The sequence below is a fragment of the Ictidomys tridecemlineatus genome, chromosome 9 (assembly GCF_052094955.1).
Source record: "Ictidomys tridecemlineatus isolate mIctTri1 chromosome 9, mIctTri1.hap1, whole genome shotgun sequence".
In the NCBI taxonomy this organism is placed as follows: Eukaryota; Metazoa; Chordata; class Mammalia; order Rodentia; family Sciuridae; genus Ictidomys; species Ictidomys tridecemlineatus.
Genome location: NC_135485.1, coordinates 123345668 through 123366750, shown reverse-complemented (window position 1 = coordinate 123366750; position 21083 = coordinate 123345668). Strand labels below are relative to the sequence as shown.

The 21083-nt window shown below is 48.4% G+C and overlaps 1 long non-coding RNA gene across 2 annotated transcripts in view; it reads left to right on the top strand.

Annotated features, from left to right (window-relative positions):
• The window catches only part of LOC120892581 (uncharacterized), a 133812-nt gene extending 113826 nt beyond the window's left edge, over positions 1-19986 (top strand). For both annotated transcript variants that reach the window (XR_005737318.2, XR_005737317.2), the window contains exons 6-7: positions 809-16226; positions 16346-19986. This is a non-coding gene — a long non-coding RNA (uncharacterized LOC120892581). The remainder of the gene's footprint in view (positions 1-808; positions 16227-16345) is intronic.
• Positions 19987-21083: the final 1097 nt, after the last annotated feature.

Genomic DNA, 21083 nt, shown 5'->3' with positions numbered 1-21083 from the left:
AGTCAGTCCTCCAAACTCTGGCCCGTCACATGTGTTCATGACTCTGGGACAGGTTTTGCACCCAGTGATGGACGACCCAAAACTAAAAGGGGTCAAAGTAACTTTAGAGTCTCTGAGTCGTCACCTCTCTGGGGTTCAGATTGGGCCCAGTTTACTGCTCTTGTCTCTCATTCCTGGCACCCTTCCCATTGAGATTTTGTTCTTCTTTTTTTTTTTTTTTTTGTGCCATGGCCTGGACCCCCAACTTCTGGAATGTTCCCTGTGTCCGCCTCCTTCATCCACTTCCTTTCTTCTGTTTCAATATTGCCCTGGAGAAAAAATGGATCATCAGAGGGACCAGGAGGAGCTAGAGAGGGGTCTGGTCTGAAGGTTGGGAGCTGTTCCTCAGCCCTTTGGGATGCCTGGGGGCGAGGGACGGAGCCTGCTCCCACAGGCCTGAGGCCCCGGGCCACCTTCCCAGAGGGGCGCTCCCACTGTCTTTCCTCCAGAAACCCCAGCCTCCATTTCTCCTGTCTTCTGCCAATAACTTTCAACATCCAAATGAAAACTTTTACGTTTACTGGAGTCCTCGGTGGCTTGCAGATGCTGTGCTAAGAGCCGCACGTCTAGTCACTATTGCGACCAGTTGAACTGAGGTTTGATTCCAGAAGGCTGCTGGATGGCCACCTGCATGTTTAAAAAGCACAAACCCTGATACGATTCCCAACGTCTTCCGTGGTGCTAGTGAAATGGATGTTAGCAAACAAAACACAGACGTTAATTTTTTCCTTTAACCAGTGTGGCTGACATGTTTGCTGGGTTCTTTCAGATTCCAACGTTTGGATTATCTTTAGCAATGAGAACTGATCGTAAGGATTCAAGAGAAAATGAGGAACACAGAGACTTCCAAAGGCCTCCAGGATAATTTGAAGAGCCCCCAATCTAACTGTGAGCACATTCTGGAACTTCCCTGTTCCTCCTTTATGCCAGCTCAGTTACTCTGTCCCTGCTCTGTAATTTCTGCAGCTCCTGTAGAAAACGACCTACCCCTGTGTATTGTGCATTCAAAGTTCCTGAGCCATGGGCTTGGCTTGATTGGGCAAATTTTCACCGGGCTCCCTTGTAGGCCACCAGCCAGCCATAATGGAGGGACCTGGCCCACCCAGTTGTACCATAGCGGGATCACAAAATGCCATCAGGAGTGTCAGCAGGCTGCAGGGGACTGCCGCAGAGGACTGTGGGTAAAGTGCTCTCGTACAGCCCAGAAGGTCATGGGCTCCATTCTGCTCTGGGCTTTTTGCAGGAAATGTCTTAGTTTCTTCATCTTCAAACAGAGGAGTGGATGGCAGTGTCTTCCCTTGCCTTAAGGAGCTATGGAATGATTAGGTAAGAAGACAGAAAAGCAGCAGGTACTCCATAATTGCAGATGGGCCAGGGTGTTAGAAAGCCAGCCAACAGACCTCATCAATTCACCAGAAGACACCATTAGCACTTAGCTACAAGGCCACAGCGAGAAAACAAGCTGGAGTTTTTTATTGTATTATATCTGAACCGCTGATGCTCATCCTGCTGGCAGGAGCCCGGGCGGGTGTTGGGAATTACTTTGTCAAGCCTGGCTCTTGGTGGGAGGGGAGGGAAGCCAGAGCTAGGGGCGCTCTCCGCTGCGAACAACCATAAAATCCACCTTGAAAAGCGGCGCAAAGTTGTAGCAGAGATACGGTGGTTGGGAATTGGCTCCGGCTGGCTCTGAAAAATATGAAGAAAAGAGGAGCAGATTCTCTCCTGGGAGGCTGAGGAGCAGAAGCACCTCTTCAGGAAGGGCCATCCCCAGCAGGTGCCACCCCAGGAGACCCAGAGGCTGGGCAGTGCAAGAGAGTGGACTGCGGGCGGCGCTGCTCTGCGTCTTCCCGGCCAGGGCCAGGGGAGGGTCCCGTGGAGAAATGGGCCTGGGCACGCGCAAGCCTGGCCCTGGAGGTTGATCAGAGCCGAGGCTGGAGGAGCTGACTGCTTCAGGAGGCCAGAACCATGTGAGGGGGGCAAGGCAGAGTCCAGCCTGTGGGGGTGGAGACTGGGAGCAGCTGGAGACTTGGGGCCTTGGTGATGCAGCTGTAGGATGAGGATGGGAACAAGCCCAGGGCCTCCAAAGTGGTCCGTCCCAGGACCTTGGGGCGTGTCACACCGGGGCTCAAAGGGTCCAGGCCTGCACCAGGGGGATTGGCTGTGGCTGTAGTGCAGGCACCTGAGCAGGGCAGGACCATCCATCCTTTCTGTCCCTGGAACCTGGGTTGAGCATGGACCCAAGACCAGGCCCTTTTTATTTTGGTATAAGAAATGATTAAGCCAGACGCAAGGCCCCATGCCTGTAATCTTGGGAGGCTGAGGCAGGAGGATGGAGAGTTCAAAGCCAGCCTCAGCAAAAGGGAGGTGCTCAGCAACTCAGTGAGACCCTGTCTCTAAATAAAATACAAAATAGGGCTGGGATGTGGCTCAGTGGGCAATGCCCTGAATTAATTTTCAGCATCCCCCTACTCCCCCCAAAAAAGACAATACAAGGAAAGACTGTTTGAGGGTTTGGTCTCCCTCCCTGGAGGACAGGGTTAACCGTGCGAGAGGAGATGGGTGGGCAGGGACAGAAGGAGCACTATGAGAACGACTAGAGGTTTGTCAGCAGCTTGGAGACCCTTGGCCAAAAGAGACCCTGGGTGAGCTCGTGGGGCAGGCCCCTGGAGGCTGGGAATGAATGAGATGAAAGCAATCTGTTCTGAGAGGTCAAGGTCCCGGAATAGGAAACAGAGCTGAACGGGAGCTGAACGGAGCAGTGCGAACACATGGGAAACAGCGGAGTCTTTGGAAGTGTTTTCTCTTCTTTCTTTTGTCCCTCTTTCCAAACATCTGTACCCTTATCAATATGGAAGTCTCCAAGGGGCTTGTCACCTCTGCAGGAACAGGTTCCCTGACTCAGGCAGCCCCGGCACTGGGGTGCTAGCTGAGACTCAGGGCTCCCCAGGAACATCCTATTCAGAAGCCCAGGATTTACCAGGTAAGGACCAGGGGGAATAAAGGTTCTTTTTACTTGAAAAGGCACAGAAAACAAACAAAAAACAAACAAACAAACAAACAATAAAGCTGAGCCCAGCTCTTAAAAAAAATGTTGATAAAACTGACAAAAAAATAAAGAAGTAGTTTATGGTGGTTCTGAAAGAAAGGTGAGGGTTTTCCTTTCTCTTTGGGTGGGGCTGGGGGTACCGGATATTGAACTCAGGGGCACTCGACCACTGAGCCACATCCCCAGCCCTATTTTGTGTTTTATTTAGAGACAGGGTCTCACTGAGTTGCTTGGCACCTGTTTTTGCTGAGGCTGGCTTTGAACTCGCCATTCTCCTGCCTCAGCCTCCCGAGCTGCTGGGATTATAGGTGTGTGCCCCCGCACCCAGCTTTCTTTCTCTTTTTTAAGACAGAGTTTATTAACGCACATGGGGCTGGGGCTCTGAAGGGACGTTAGCTCCGACTCCAGGGGTGCCGAGTCCTCTGGACCCTGAATGGGCTTTCATTAAAGCAACGCTGTTTCAAGCGGTGAGCTGAGATTCCTCTGTAGAATAGAATAGGGCACCAGAAACGGAGAGGAGAAGCTCGGTGACCGGAGTGTGTTAAGGAAGTGACCCTGGAGAGCAGCCACCAATGGCCCGGATCTGAGAGTGTGACAGGAGGCGGCTGTGGCTTCCACTCACCAGCCTCTTGCTTCTTCCCCATCCCCAGGTGACTTCCCTGGGGTGACACGCCCCCTAGGTTTGGGTTTGGACCCTGTTGGAGGCTCTTCTAGAACTGCCCTCTGAAGGCCTTGGGACCTTCCAGGGTGCTGGTCAACGTCCTTCTCTAGGAGTGAATCAGCCCGGGGTCCCCCAGGGCCAGGTTCCTGCCATATACGGACACATTTCCTGGAGCCCACAGCTTGCCCGGGCATTGCCTGGCATCTGAATTCCTTCCTGCCAGGCCCACCTCCTGGCGATGCCCAGGAACACCCAGAGTGCGCTGGCGTCACTGTGGACACTCACACCCTCTGGAGTGGGTCTCTGTGGGCTTCCTCGTGCTGTGGCTTCCTCTTGGAACCTCCTGCCCTGTGCTGAGGGTCGGCCCTGCCTCCCACCTGCCCCATGCACCTAGCAAACCTGGACCCACCGTGGAACCTTCTGGAAGACCCGATGGATGGGAACAAATACTTGGCAAATACAATGGAGACTGCACAATGCGTATAGATGAGTCTAGACCTCAGACTTACGTGCATTGAGGCTGGGCTTAATTCATTGATTCATTCAGTAAAACAGTGTGTGGAGGGCTTACTATGTATCGGTGCTCAGGTGGTCACCGTAAACATAAAATTGCTAGTTCTTAGGACAGTTATGATCTAGTAGGGAAGGTAGAGCTGCCTAGCATGTAAGACCTTGGGGCAAATCCCCAGCATTGCCCAAAACAAACAAACAAACAAACAAATGCTATGGAGATAAATAAATCAGAAGATTCAGCCAAACATCTATTGTGACTTTCTGATAAAGTGAGGGAAATTCACAATGGAAGGTGACACTAAGCAGAAACCTGGGGGATGTTAATGTGAGTGAGGGAGCAGCCAGTGCAAAGGCCCTGGGGTAGGAGTATGCCCAGTATATGCTGGAGGCCAGTGGGCTAGAACAGAGAAAATGAGGGGGAGTAAGTTAAGGAGGTGACTCAGAGTCTGTAGGTAGATGTTGGCTTCTGAAACATGGAGAATCTTAGTTCAGACTACCATGACAAAATATTGCAAATTGAGTGGCTTAAATAACAGATATTTATTTTTCACAGTTCTGGAATTTGGAAGTCCAAGAGCTGGCAGGGTTGGCTTCTGGAGAGCTCTCTCCCTGCCATGCAGACAGGACACCTTCTGCCCACATCCTCAGATGGCAGAGGGGTGTCTTACAAGGGCAGGGATCCATCACAAGGGCCCCACCCTCATTACCCTCTCTAACCCCTTTGGTCATCTCCAAAGACCCAGCCTCCTCATCCAGGGCGAGGGGCTTACGCTTGAACAGGAGTTTAGGGGAATATAAACATCCAGTCCGCAGCTGGAAGCTACTGCAGGGTTTTAAACTCTAGCAAAATCAATTCCAAAGTATCTTATCCTCCATTAAACAATCACCTGCCTTGGTTTTCCCCAGCTCCATCCTGGGCTCTTTCTACAGGAGCTTTTCAGGGAATCATAATGAGTCTCGCTTAAGAAAACTTGGGGCTCCTCTGGGTGCTGCTTTGGCAGTTCAGGCAAATCTTTGTTTTCTCCATTCAGCAGAGAGAGGTGATTTTCAGCTTAGGAAGTTCAATGATGTCAGCTTTCAAGTTTTCCTTTGGTCCTGCTCCAGCGATTTTTAAGCAGCCACATGAAAGGCTGTGCGGGTGCCCCTCTGACTGTGGATTAGACCAGAGGTGCAGCTTCAGACGTGTTAATCCGACCCAGGCCTCGTGGATGAGGCTGCCGGGCATCTGGGACCGTGGAGGGGCGCCTTTCCACCCCACCCTTGGCCTGGCAGGGAGTTTTTCTAAAGTTTCCAGAAAACCCAACCAACCCACCAACCCACTCCAAACTGTAAACCATGTAGAGTGTGAGTCCTGTCTCTCTTCTCCTTTTAACAGTTCAATAATGAAACCATCTTCGGTGCCCAACCAGTTCATCTGATCAGGGCACAGAATCAGCCTCCCCTTTTCAAAAGGAAGGGCACCCTGTGCTGGGGATGCATGCGCTGGGATCACTGGGGAGGGTGCGCGGTGACAGCTGTGAGCCCGTGCCAACAGAGGTGGCGCTGGACTGAGGGACCTGGCTTCCAGGTCCTAAACTCGGGTCGTCTACACTGCACCCAGGATGCTCATTGCATAGACCGAATAATAATGAACACAGCAGCATGAACACAGCTCCAGGATCCCTGTAGGATTCTGAACAGCCATTGGTGCATATGTCCCCGTGGGACTCCTCACACCTGGAACTCACTCTCACTGATCTATGTGGGTCGAGGGTCCAGCTCCAAGCCTCTCCCGATTTGCAAGGGACCCACACAGAATGCTGTAAGGTCACGAACTGGTTGTGCACCAGAAAATGTGACTCTCTTGCAAAGAACTCTGGGGAGAAGATGGTTTATTGTCTACTTAACATCCACTCGCACTCTCTTCCTTACTAAGAACCCCGATTCTTCTTGCTGAATCAATGTCTCACTAAAAGGTACATTGACTAGCTGTAGCTCAGCTCATTTAAATAAAATAAGTCTTGTTAATGAGTGAAGTCCTTTGGCCAGGAATACTTGGTGGATTCGGTTCCTCCTGGTGACACTTGGGCTGGGCTGTACATGTTGCTCACTTGTGGATTTCAGGATAAAACGACCCAAATCGCTGTGGCAGTCAAAGAATAAAGGTCTGAGGTAGGGAAGAGTTGTGTCCCCAGAGGAAGGAAGTTGGGAGCAGGTAGTGGCAGCTGGGGATGAAAGAGGGAGGCCGGAGACAGGCCTTTAGCAGATGAAGAGAGGGCTTGAGCGCCTGCGCTCTCTGCTCCCAGGTGCACCTCAGACTTACCAACACCTGGGTGCCCTCCTGGAGCCCCCAGATCCCATCTGCATTAAACAAAGTTCAGAGTTCAAGAGCAAGTAAACCAGGCGTGTTGCTTGCAAGAGGGATTATGGTGTTGTCCTGGATAATGACTTATCAACCCAGAGCTCTTTAAAAAGAGAGAAGCAGTGAGGCTGGAAGCCCAGCTCCTGTTCAAACCCATTAACTGGACTTGGTTTCAGCACGGGGCTTCCTTCTGGTCTGAGGGAGCTCACGTGTACATTTCTGTCTGGTGCCTCTCTGGGCAGGGCTTGAATGACAGAATGTGACCTCAGAATGCATTATCCGGGCTGGGGGTGGGGCGGCATCTTTTGTTGAAGGCAGAGAAGTCAGGAAAAAATCCACACGGAGCATAATGGGGTACCAGGAGCCACTGACACCAAGCATAACTCAAGTCCCTGTGGGGATGATGGGAACCCAGGGGATTGCCTGGTCGCTCCAGAGGTTTGCCTAATGACTAAGGGAATAAAAGGCTCCAAATTGATGTCAATCCAAGCTTAAGAAATTGCCAGGTGTGGTGGTGCACACACGTAATCCTAGTGGCTCAGGAAGCTGAGGCAGGAGGATCAGGAGTTCAAAGCCAGCCTTAGCAACTTAGCAAGGCCTGAGGCAACTTAGCAAGACCCTGTCTCAAAATGAAAAATAAAAATGGCTGGGGATGTGGCTGAGTGGTTAAGCACCCAGGAGTACCAAAAAAAAAAAGAGAAAGAAAGAAAGGAAATGACTATCCCTTGTGCCTGGTTCCAGCCCCACCCTCCTACCCACCCTTAGGTGACGTAGGTGGAGGGCTGCTTCCTTGGTGGAATGTGTGGTGTTTGTGAAAGAAGAGGGAGGGATTCCTTATGGATCCCTCATAGTTTGGACCGGCCAAACCACCCCACTTCATTTAGTTGTTTGCCGAGCCCCTGACCTGGGGTGACATTCAGAGAGAGAACCCCTGGGGCTAGCGGGATGACATGCTCCTTGTCTGCTAATCTGGAGCCGTGCTGAGGGCAGATGCTGCCTGTTCCCGTGGATTCTGAGGCCAGATGAGCTTGCAGGCTGCCCATCGCAAGAGGCATGGAGAGAGGGTAGCGCGAGGTGCACAAGCTGCAGGACACTGGAACATGTGGCCGAATCTTCCTGGGAACTGTGAAGATGGTTTGCTGTTTGCTTAGCAGCCACTCTCACCTTCCTTACGAAGAGGACCCCCATTCTGCTGGAGGAAGCGATTTACCTGGCTAAAAACTACATTGCCTAGCTGTAGCTCAGGTTGTTTGTTTTTTTTAAAGAAATCTGGCCCAGGAGTGGAGACCTGCAGGGTATTTTGGAAAAGGTTTTCTTTTTTCTCTTATAAGAGAAAAAGGCAACATTCTTCCCTCCTCTTGCTCTTTTACTCTTTCATATTTCTTGCAACTTGGATGAAACAGCTGGCTCCAGCAGCTCGCCCTACCCCAGAGAAGGAAGAGTGACAAGTCAGACAGAGCTTACGCCACCGACAGTGGCTAGGACCACTGGGACCGCGTCAGGCTTCTCATTGCTTCTTTCTTAGCAAAGCTGCCATTATTTGAGTTTCATGCCACCTTTGCAGCATTTTATTCCTATAACCACTGTCAACAGAAAAGCTGCCCCACCTGTCTGCATGAAGCCCACCAGCAATGCGCCAGATGAACAGCCAGCGGCGGATCCCTCCTGTGCTTCTCCATGGCAGCCACGTCAGGAGAAATCCCTCCTTCCCATTCCTTGTTCTTACCCCAACACCAAAGAGAAAGGGGCTAGTGTGAGTGTAGACGGCCTGTTCCCTGCCAGCACATGACTGCCCCAGCCCGAGCCTCTAGAGGCCCACGTCCTCCCTGGGAGACACTGTGGAACAAGGTTTGCATCCACTCTGGAAAGCCAAAGTGTCTCCTTTCTAATCAGAGTGTCCAAGTTTAGAATCCGCTTCCTCACCCCAGTGAGGAAAGAGGCGGATTCCGAGACAGTTTGCGGCGATTGGGATTAGTTCAATTCTGCACCCAGAGTTAAAACGTCTCAGTAAATGATTTACACGGTAAATCTGCTGGATCTCAATGCTCCGTCTCATGAGCTGATAGGGGAAACGTTCCAGAGTAGACTCTAAGTGAGAAACCAGAATAAGGTACACAATGGCGTACATCACTGGCACCTTTGGAAAATGAAATAGAGGAGCAAGGATTTCTGCTTCATTTGCATAAAGAACCCCTGGAAGCACACACAGGGTCATCTCCAGTGGGGAGGGGCAGAGTGGGAGCCAGATCTCTCAGAAGCATTCTACATGTAGATTTGATTCTCCAACATGGAAATGTATTTACCTATTAAAAATGCTAGATTTCAAATGTTAATGTCACCAAGTATTTAAGTTTCTTATAGAAAAGACATTTAGGTCAGCAGATGCCTAAAATAGAAATCTCCAGAACTCCCTTGCATGCAATGAAAGCAGAGGCGGGGCTTCGGTGAGTGGTCTGATGAAGGCGGGGTGAGGCTTGGCAGGGTGCGGCTTGGCTGAGTGGCGAGCTGAGTTGCACAGAGAAAGCACTAAGTCTGGGATCACGCATTCCTTTTAGACAAATGCTCTTCACCCTAATCCAGCACCCTTGTTTTATAAAACTGGGAGATTTAGGTGAGTGTGAGTTAGCAGGTAACATCAGGAACCAAATAAGGGAGCTTTAACTTTTGTTTGGGGGAAAAACACCAGTTTGTGATGTTACTTGGAAGAAACAATAATTGATGTGTTACTGTATATAATTTATTACTATAGTATATATTATCATATCATTATATTAACATGTTAGTATATTCATATATGTGATATGTTATTAATATGTTTACAGCTGGACGTGAGAGGGCGCATGCCTGTAATCCCAGCGGCTCGGAAGGCTGAGGCAAGAGGTTTGAGTTCAAAGCCAGCCTCAGCAACCTAGCTAGGCCCTAAACTGTTGTGACCCTGTCTAAATAAAATATAAAAAGGGATGGGGATAAGGCTCAGTGGTTAAGTGACACTGGGTTCAATATCTATGCCCCCCCAAAAAAGAAATATATATATATATATATATATATATATATATATATAATGTGTGTCATATATTTTCTAATATATTTAATAGCACTGTAATATGCAATATATTACATTAATATGTTACATTAAAATATGCTTTATATATATGCTTTTCCTGAAGAAATAAAATGCCAGTGAGAAATCCAACAGTTCTGTTTATTTAAGGCAAGTGTTAGCAATCTGTGGCCTGCAGGCCAAATCCAGCCAGCTAACTATGCCTTTGTTTTTTTTTTTTTTTTTTTTTTACAGCCAGCGAGCTAAGAATGGCTTTTACATTTTTGCATGGGTACATTGATTATATAAACAACAAAATAATATCATTGCTATTGTCTCTCGGCCTCAAAGTCTCAAATATTTGTTCTCTGTCTTTAAGAAAACTCTTGCCCACCTCACACTTAAGACCTTCTGAGACTTGTTTTCTAAATTCTGCTCAAAAGTCTAGATGTGACATGGAGGTGAGCTTTGCCCTACACGTCACACACCCACAGACCCCCATAAAAGCCATCCAGTGACGAGGTAAGATTGGCCCTGATGAGCGGTTTTCACTTGGTGGCACAGCATTAGGCAGTTCCCCTCCCCGATGTGTGCACACACATATACACACTCTCACAAACACACATGTGTGCACACACGTCCCAGTTTGGAAGGGAAGCTGTGCCGGGTTGGGTTTTTCCATTGTGCTAGCTGCGTTTGGTCTCCAAGGCCTTGAAGCCCCAAGATCTAGCTGGGTCTGGTTCCAGCTGCCAGACAGAGAGCCAGCCTCACTTGCATAGCTCAGTATGTCACCAGCCCATGAATGTGGCTCTTAAATACAGAAAAGGTGACAGCTGTCAGCCTATTGCAATGGGGTTCTGTGGCATGAAAGAGACCTCTACATTGTATGTTCATCTAAGTAATTGGAACTTGGACTCGTCACATCTTTTTTAGCAATGACACTGTAACAGCATGGACCCATCCATCATCATGTCATCCCTATGAAAATGGTTTCCAGTGGTCAGCTTGTCATAGTTAATTAGTCTTCTGATGTATGAATAGTCAGAAGCAAAGCAACTTTGAGGTTTTTCGACACCTTTGGCAGTGAACTCCAGAGGTATCTGATCTTTCCTGCCTTTTAATTAGAGCCCTTTCATCTGCGAGGGGAAGTTGGAGGTAGAGAGAGGCTGGCTCTGCCTTCCTGTCTCAGTACCAGAGAGGACTCTTAGCAGCCAGAGGTAAGTGGCTGAATCTCCGAGGTCTCAAATATTGGGAAACCAGGAAGTTCCAGAGCTAAACGTGGTTTGCTGAGGGCTTTTCAAATGCAGATGGAGTTGGATTAGAAAGTTCTATGAGATCAAAACTTAGTGGTTTAAAAAAGAAAAGCAAACATCGAGCTCAAGATTCTGCTAGTCCTGGGTCAGTCTGGGCCCAGCTGGCTTCCTGGGCCCCCTTCAGTGAGCGCTGGTTAGGGTTGTGTGGACCTTGGCTGGGTTCTCTCAAGTCTGAGGACTTGGCTGGGACAGTGGGCGGCACATTGATGGCCCACAAGGTTTCTTATTCTGCAGCAGGCCAGCTCGGGCTCTCCGTGTGACAGAGAGCGGTGTCCTAGACAATGAATGTGTGTGTGCAGGGACTCTGGAAGCCTAGGCTTAGTCCTGGTAAAATATGACCCCCACCATAGTCTAGTGTCCAACTGGTTCACAAGATCAGCCCAGACGTGGAGGGTTGGCAGGCAGACCCCGCTCCTGATGGAGGGCATTTCAGAGTCACGTGGATGCAGGAAGGGGGAGAATCGTGGCGTGTTTTGCCATCTACCAATGGGAGCTGAAGTGGAGGGGCACGCGTGAGGCACTAACAGACCCCAGCTGCCAGTGCTGGGGACATGGCCAACTCTTCACCACCCGAAGCCTGGACACTCAGCCCATAGGTGAGGGGCTGACTGATTGGAGGAATCCCGTGTCAACTGGAGCAAGCATGTGGACTATGCCATCGGCCCCTGGGTCTCTTTGCAGACTGTAGAAGAGGAGGAAGCCTTCAAGAGAGAAGCCAGACCATGAGCAGCACCCATGTGGGTTTCTGGCTAATTTAGAAAAGAAAAGGGGGATTTTCCATGTACATTGGGAATACAAGAGTGAACACGGGCTCAATTTTTGACAGCCTAGTGTACTAGTGAAAGCTTCTGCCCTCAGGAGAATTCCACTTAGCCACAGGGCAGAATACTCTGGTGTATGAGCACAGCCTCAGGAGGCAGAGAGACAGGGCTTCTAATAGTGCAGTAACACCTTACAGACTGTGTGACCCTGGAAAAATCACTTAACTTCTCTAAGGCTCAGTCTCTATATCTATAAAACAAGGACAACAACATATACCCCAGAGGAGTGTAGGGATGATTAAAGGAGATAAAGCCTGTAAAATCTCCAGCGCAATGCCGGGCCTAACAATGGCAGCCATTAGCACTCATTGCTGCCATCTTTCCAACCTTTCTCACTGGCCACAGATGAGCTCTCCTCCAGGTATTGCATTCCGGCACTCTCATGAGGATGGAATATTCAAACCCAGCAGGCACTAGGCTGACTAAGTCTGTCTCTTCAAAGCACTCTCCTTTCCCAGGGTTCCCATCCGTTCATCCAGTGCCACCATTTTGTCACCGTGGAATTGTCTTTGGCTCCTTTCCTTCTCACAAGCCTCACATCCAGTCTTCAAACTATGTGAAGTGTTCCTCACTGTTTTAAGTCAGCTTTTGCATCACTGTGACCAAAACACTGGACCAGGACAGCTTGGAGAAGGAAGAGTGTATTTGGGGCTCATGGTTTCAGGGGTCTTGGTCCATAGATGGTTGACCGTATTCCTCTGGGCCAAGGTGAAGCAGAGCGTCATGGTGGAAGGGTCCAGGGGAGGAAAGCGGCTCAAGTCATGGCAGAGCCAGGAGGTAGAGAGAGGGAGGGAGAAGGGACCACAGGGAAGACCACCCTTCCAGGGCACCCCCCCGGGGACCCACCTCCCTAGTCCACCCCACCTGCCTCCGTTACCCCCAGTCAGTCCATCCACACTGTGGAAGACTGATTAGGCTGCAGCTCTCACAATCCAGTCCCGTCACTCCTGGATGTTTCTGCACAAACACAGGAGTTTTCTGGAGACACCTTACATCCAAACCACAGCCCTCACCTGGCCTTGCCCACTCCATTTCCCCCACTAACTGCACAACCTGAGTTCTCACTTGGGGCTTTGGGTAGCACCAAGAGACCTTACCAGTTTACCTGCCCACAGGCTCTGGACACCCTCATCTACTCTGCTCTCCTTTTGTGAAGTTAATCTTGCAAGAAGCAATCCCTTGCTCAGAATCATCACTGGTGCCTCGCTGCTTACCCAATGACAATCCAACAGTGAGCCTGGCATCCAAGGCCCTCTCCCGCCTCAGCCCAGGGCCGATGATTTGACTTGTCTTTGAAGACCTCAGGCGGAGTCATTTTGTTTTATAACTTTCTGTATCTACTTTGTGTTCTAAGTGATAATACGAGTCTTTAGGGCAGAGGTCACCAAACCATGACCTATGTGCAATTCTGTATGACCCACAAAAGTCTAAAATATTTATTATGTGACCGGTTACAAAGAAGTTTGCTGATCCCTGCACCTGAGGGTAGAACCACGTCATAGACTCCTTTGTTTTTCCTACAGAACTGTGTACCTACTAATAACCACTTATTAAATGGACATTCTACTTTTTGACCTTGAAGCATCCCAGTCCTCTCTTGTTCTTGTAAGTCAGTTTTTCTGCATAGAGGGTCTTCCCCACTGAGGTCTACCTGGACAAACCTTTGCAGTGCTCCAAGACCCACATAGAATCCTCGGGTCCACCTTTCTGATGACTCCCGCTGACTTCTGAATCCCACTAGCACTCAACGACTTGCTCAGTGCTCGTCTTCTGTTTGCAGAGAGTTCTCTGCATCAGAGTGGGTCATGCACCAGACTGACACTGTCCTCGGCTGTTGGCTGCAATGCCATCAGAACTCAGCAGACGCTAGACAAAAGAGAAAGTTTGCTCTGACTAGAAGAAAGTTCTCTCTGCTCTGCCCTTCCTCTCCACCCCGCTGAGCTGGCGGCCCCTCCTGGGCGCTCCCCCAGGACTCTCCCGTCGGGGGCTTGTCTTTGTGGCTATCATCACTGGTTTATTTCCGGGTGCTCCACTCTGACTGTGACCTTCATGACGGTCCTGTTCATTCCTGTATTCCTAGCATCTGGCCTGGTGTTGGAGACAAAATAAATAAATAAATAAATATTTTTGAGAAAAGTGATTATCAATTCAATCAAGAGTTATTGAATAATTGCCTGGTTGAAATATTGGTGCTTTTCCTTGTGGCGCCTTGTACTTTGGTTTTCTATTCCATCAAGTTGGGTCGCTTTCCTTAGTCACACATCCATGGCTAGTTGGTATCCCTAGTTGTCATTAAATACTCATCCAATCTTATATGACGAAACGGAGCTAGGAGAGCCCCGGGTCTTTGGCTAGTGTGACGTGGGCCTCTTGTTCCTCTGATGTGGATTGTGGGCTACTCAAACAAACCACAGTTCTTCCTTTTTATGAATCAAGTATTTCAAAGACAAAGTGAATGCTGAATAGAAAGTTCTAGTACCAAATTACAGCCCATCCACAGGCAGCTTTATGAATCCAGCAAGAGCCTTCCGCTCCACGTTCACCTCCTTTAAATAAGACCTAACGTCTGAGGTCATTTGTCCAATGCTGGGACGATATAACAAAGCACACGTTATCAGAAGTGGCAAATGGCATCCTGGAAACTATGGAACTCATCACAACGGGAAGCAAGAGCTTTGTTGGGCAGACGATGTCTTCCCGCTGTTGTGTGTCCCCCCACAAGCTCCCATTTCTTCCTCAGAGCAGAGCTATGGCAAGCACACTCCACCCAGCCGTCGAGGATGATCAGTTAAGTGCAGAGAAACTCGGGACAGGTTGAAAGTTGGCCCAGGTCTCGCAGAAAAATGGGTGAACTACAACCAAGTTTTCCATCCTCTCTGTACAGGTGCTTCCAAGGAGCCCTCTTCCATGGAGTTAAATAAAGTGGAAATGAAGTGCAGAAGCTCACCGATCATATAGAGAACAGACATTTGGCATTTTAAAAATGCCTTTTAAATGTCTAGATAGATGGTATATTACCCTGTAGCCTTTTCAAAATCTGTGAGACATGCCAAGAATGCTGTTGCCTAAAAAATACTAGCCCTGAAAAACCCTGGGACGTGCCCAGGTGACAGAGGCAGTCACCCCACCATCTTGACAAGGAAAGGGCTCCCCCCTGGGCTGGGGCTGGGGCTCAGTGGTAGATCTCTTACCTAGCACATGAGAGGCCCTGGGTTCAATCCTCAGCACCACATGTAAATAAATAAAATAAAGGTACTGTGTCCAACTACAACTAAAAAACAAATATTAAAAAAAAGAGAAAGTATTCCCCCTGGCTTCGTGAAATATCTGCTTTTACAAGATCACAGGTCAAGGAAGAGCTGGTAGCATGCATTGCTCATAATTTTCATCTGATCAGTCATGCATGACACAATGTAGTCTGGCCACTAACGAATATACAAGGTGGGACACTTCCTGCTTCAAGGGTAGGCAGAAAAGGATAGAGTGTCTTTAGAACAACATCAAAGTCACTCACTGCCTCCATGAGTGATCAAGATTGCAAATTCAGTTGAAATAGACATTTTCTCATAGAACCCAATGGTTTGAAGACAGCACCAGAGTCCAGGCTCACCTGCCAGACACTTAAGATATCTGCGGGTGTATTAGTCTGTTTTCTGTTGCCGTAACAAAATGCCTGAAACATTCCACATTTATACAGAAGAGAGGTTTATTTAGCTCACGGTTTTGGAGGCTGAAAGTCCAAATGACAAAGCTCAGCCTCTTGTGTGGGCCTCCTCCCAGTTGACCAAAGAACCTCCCACTGGTCTCCACCTCTTAAAGGTTTTAATACCTCCCAATTCCATCACCCTCTTTGAGTGAGACAAACAATATCTTCAAACCACAGCACCGAGGGACCAAGTGAAGTGAGAGTGGTCTGGAGTTGGTTAGGGCTCTAGTCCCTAACTCCAGAGGAGAATCAGCATGATTAATTGCTGGTGGTTGGGCCAACAGTGGGTTAAAAAGCTCACTTTTGTTTTTCCTTCCCAGAGTTCACACCCGAGTTGTACTGTCACCACTCCTTTGTGAAATTTATCAATCCAGAATAAGCCATTGGCGAGAGTCAGGAGAAAATGAGAACGTGTGCCGATAGTTTGGCGAAGATGTTCTCTGCGGTGGCCTCGAGGCTGAAGGCTCCTGCGCCTCTCCCCAGCAGCCTTCCGTCTGCATTGCCCCAGGAGCTGGGGGAGCAGGAGAGCTAAGGCAGGGACGGACAGATGGACAGATGGCAGGCGTCCTCAGCGTCCTTGATCCTGGGCCACAGGTAGGATGCAGACATGGCTCTCGTCTGCATTCTGGGGCTTCGTTCTGCGGAACAGAATGAAGAAATCCACAACCGTCGGGGAGAGTGACAAGGGTCGACTTCTGGGAGTCCTTGCAGCTTGGGGGCTGCCCTGGCCCGAGAAGGCCTATAAGGTGAGCTCCGTGTCTCAGTGACACCAAGAGGGCGGGGAGCCCCGCGGGACCGTCTGCCTCTCGGGTGATCACGTTACTAATGTCCTCTTGTCCTTTCATCTCACCTGTGCATTCAGCAGGGCCTGGCCTCGAAAATGGGGATGAGTCTGAATGGCTGATGTGGAGGCGAACAGGAAGTGGGAAAGAGAACCCCACTGGGCGCCTTGCTCCCTCCGCTCTGCTGCCCTGGTCAGTCATGTTGGGGGTGTCCCACCTGCGCCACCGCTTGGCTTTGAAGCTCTTGGGGAAAGTTCCAGGCTTCCTCCTGCTCTCTCTCCCTGCTCCCCAGGTCTCCCCCATTCCCCGGCCTCCCCATACTCCAGGCTTCTTTAGCCGTGGTCCCCCAGCTGCCCTGGGACCCAGACCTGGGGCTCCCCGATCACCCGTGGAGACCCATCCCTTCCACAAGTTGCTCTGCAAAAGGAGGCGAAAGAAACTGCTTTCACTGCCCGTCAGCGTCCGGGCACAAGCACTCCCGGTGGGCCTGCAGTGTGGCATCGCGGCTCTCCAGGGGGGTCTGCAGCCAAGCAAGACTGGCCCCGAGGGAGCCGAGTGCGTCCTCCCTTCCCTCCCTCTCCTCAGCTTCTCAGTGGCTTTGGGGGAGAAGCCGGCCCTGCTTCTGCTTTCAGACAATCCACCAGTTATTCAGAGATGGCCACCTTCAAATGAAAAAGATGACAGTGCTTGACCTTTATGCAGAGTTTCACAGTTTGAAGGACACTTTTTATCTACTTAACTGGATCACCTGGGACCCAAGACAGAAATAAGGCAGGAGTAACAAAACCTGAGTGCTCCAGTCACAAAATTCAAGTTAGGATTTCTGTCTGGCCATGGTCCGGGCTAATGTCCCTCTCTCTGTCACCAGATAGTGGATCTGATTCCTGGGCACCCTTTTGCTCTCACAACTGAATTCCTCGTGCACTGTTAGTCTGATGTGGTCACCCACATGTGCCCCGTGCCTACTCCACCCGTGGCCGTGTTACTGCCAAATTCCACTCTACCGCGGTGTTTTTGATTAATTCCACACCAAGGTTATTTGCTCTTCCTCTTCTCTCCCTTCTCCCTGTTTCCTCTCTTACCCCAATTCCCTTCCCTTCCCTTCCCTTCCTCTCTCATCTTCTGACTCTCCTCTGGATATTGTTTCTTGTCATTCAATGCTCATTCCCAGTTGCATCTCTACTCTCCCTTGCAGCTCAGGGGCTAGAAGCCTGGAAACTCTATTGCTCAGGCTCCTTTGCTTCCAAGCAGATGTTGTTCTCTAGGTATGGCAGGTATGAGGGGCTGCAGAAGATGGGAATTTTTATAGCAGATTCTAGATTCTACTCTTAGTCACAAATTCAGGGTCAAGAGGCAGCTGTGAAGCCAGCAGAAGTTTCTTGACCCCAGGTTATTATATTTTTTTTGAAAAAAAATTTTTTTAGTTGTAGAAGGACACAATACCTTTATTTTTATTTTTATGTGGTGCTGAAGATTGAACCCAGTGCCCCCCACATGCGAGGCAAGTGCTCTACCACTGAGCTACAACCCCAACTCAACCCCAGGTTATTGGTAGCAACTTGGTGATCCTGCTTGCAGTGTAACCTGAAAGCTAGCAGCGGCTCCCCTGAGTTATCTTCCTTAAGCTACGCCAGCAGTTTTGCTCCATTTAATTCTGCTCTTAAAATTAAACCTCTTTCTGCTTGAAATACCTACCGCAGTGGTTCTTCAGGAGTGGTCCTGGCTAGGCAGCCTCAGCATCACCTGAGAATCTGTTAGAAATGCCAACTCTTAGGCCCCACCCCAGACCTAGAGATGAAAAAAGAAGCCCTCCAGGTGATCCTGACTCCCACTAAAGTTCCCAGCCCCTGACCCAGTGAGATGTTGTCTTCCTAACATGACTGACACACACACACACAGTCTCCAAGTCCTACTGCTTTTTTGTAATAATAAAATTCTGTGGTTACTGTTCTTGAAAATTTAGAAAGATGCAAAATGCATGCATGAGATAAACAAAACCCCACAGATCCCACTACTGAGAGTTAACTGCCATTAATCTTTGATTTATTTCCTTCTCGTCATTTCTCTATGCATATATAATTATGCATGCAGTAGCATAACTGTTCCATCATTTTGTATCTGCCATTTTTTAATTTGCCATTGTAATAGGAGCCTTTCTCTGTGCTGTTCAATGTGCTTGTTGAAAGCCTGCTTAGTGTTCCATGTTATGGAAGCTCCATAATGAAGTAGCCATTTTCCTATTGAGGAAGGTTTATGTTGTTTCTGGATTTTGCTATTATAGATGAGTGTTGCACTGCAATCCTTATGTGAAAACTCGCTCCATCCCCGATTGTTCCATTGGCATAGAGATAGGTAAGAATATGGACGAGAAAAGAGCTTTAGACAGGGCAGTGCTGGGTCCCTTCCAAGGCAATGGCCCCTTGAGTGTGGGGTAGTACAGAACTACCCTACAGGTAGTTATCCTCAGGGAACATAGGAGTCAAGGTGGGAGAGAAGAGGGGAACTTCAGAAAGCTGCTTTCTTTTGCTGCACACTGGTGGTGAGAACCCAGGCAGTTCAGAAGGAACTAGAAGCAAAATGAAGCAAAGTGGTTAATTATTCTTTTGGCACCCTGTGAATCTACCCCCAAATTTTGATGCCAATTCTTGATTTTTTTAAAGAAGCAATCAAGTGATGTCCTTTAACAGATGAATGGATAAAGAAAATGTGGTACATATACACAATAGAATATTATTCAACTGCAAACAAGAGTGAAATTATGGAATTTGCTTAAATGGATGGAACTGGAGACTGTCATGCTAAGTGAAATAAGCCAGTCCCCAAAACCAAAGGCAGAATGCTCTTTCTGATGTGTGGATGCTAACACAACAAGGAAGAGTGGGGAGGGGGAGAGTAGAAGGCCTTGTATTAGACAAAGGGAATGAAGGGAAAGGAGGGGAGGGGAACAGGAAGGACAGCAGAATTAACTGGACATGACTTCTAGCCTTGTATTTGAATACATGACAAGGGCAACTCTGCATCATGTCCAACCTCAATAATAGGACTCTTGTTAGAATAAATTATACTCCATGTAGGTATAATATGTCAAAATACATTCTACTGTCATGTACAACTAAAAATGAGAGAGAGAGAGAGAGAGAGAGAGAGAGAGAGAGAGAGAGAGAGAGAGAGAGAAGACAAAGTAATTAGCCCAAGTCTGCTAATAATAAATATGATTTAATAAATATAAAAAACTTATATTTAAGATTTAAATTCTTAAGATTGTTTTAATTAACTACCCACACAATAAATCCAAATGCTCTTGAAGCTTCAAGTCAAGTGCATTGGGCTTCTAAATGGCTCCAATATTCCATGTCTCCAATTTTGTTTATGGAGAACTCCAGTTCACTGTATAATAGGTGCTTTGGCCATACTTGCCAAAAGAATAAAAATGAAAAATGTAAGTAGATAAAATATTCCTGAAAGTCCAACTATATATGTATCATATTTTCTTCAATGTTCCAAGATTCTAGGGTTCCCTGTCGAGTCTCATGGCTGGAAATGGACTTGTTTCCCAACACGCATGAAGAACAGGGGTGTTTGCCTCTTCTTTCTCCTTGACAGTCCATCAACAGATATTGAGCACACGCCTGGCATCAGCCTTGTGCAGGAACAAAGGCAAAGTCCTCCCTGCCTTCAAGGAGCTTCCAGTTTATTTGTTTATAGAAGTAAGTATATAAACAAATCAACAGTCTTCAAGGAAATTAGGAGTTTGGCCGATGCACAGCCAGCAACCCGCAAGGTGTGAGGGGTGCATGCTCCTTTGGTCCCTTCGGAGTTGCCAGCTACAGCAGTGAAGAGTTCATGGGAGAAGGTGGCGGTCATGTTTTAACAGACATTTGCAAACCAATGGGCCAGGCTCAGCAAGCTTTCAATCTGGGCCCTACTGAGAGAGTGGCCGATCTGGATAGAGCTGCAGGTTTTATACCTGCGAGGTTTCATGGTAGAATCCTGGTTTGGTGGTGAGAAGTAGTGGGGGTGGGACGTGGCATGACTTGGTTAGGAATGACAACAATTTCTATGGTTTATGTGATGGAAACCTGGTGTCCAGGGTAACAGCATTATGAACTGGTGGGTCTCTAAGAGGTGGCGCCTAGTGGAAGGTGAGCACCACCCATGGAAAGGATGAACGCCCACTCATGGGAGTGGGTTGGGTCTCGTGGAACTAGATTAATTGTTGAGAGAATGGGTTAGTTTAAAGTGCGTTCTGCTTTCTTGCTTGCTCTTTTACTTCTGTTCTTTTCCACAGTTTCTCCTTCTGCATATGCCCACTTACCCACCATATTTTGACTCAGTTAGGAGGCCCTTGCCAGATGTCAGTATCATGCTGTTTGGGCTTTCCAACCCTTAGAATTGTGAACTACACAAATATCTTTTCTTTACAAAGTAATTGGCCTCAGATGTTTTATTACAGTATCACAAAAAGACGAAGACATCAATATATAAGAAGGAATCAGCATAATCAGAAGCAATATGCTCAATAATACTTTGATGCAAAGAGGTTCTTCTCCTATGCTAATTCTGGTCAATGGGGAAAAGTTGTTTGGAGCAGCATCTGCAAAGAATTCCTTAATGAGAATTTCAGTTTCAGAAGGAAGCAGAAACAAAGAGGAAATAAAGTGAGTGATTATCCTTTTGACCCCCAAGGAATCTAAAGGTTGTGCATCTGCTGTGTCCTGTGCAGGACCAAATCCACAATGGGTTGCACACTTTCAATGAGTGCACAGGACTTAGGAAATGAAGACTTGCTGGATTATTAGACCAAAATATCCAGAGTACAGA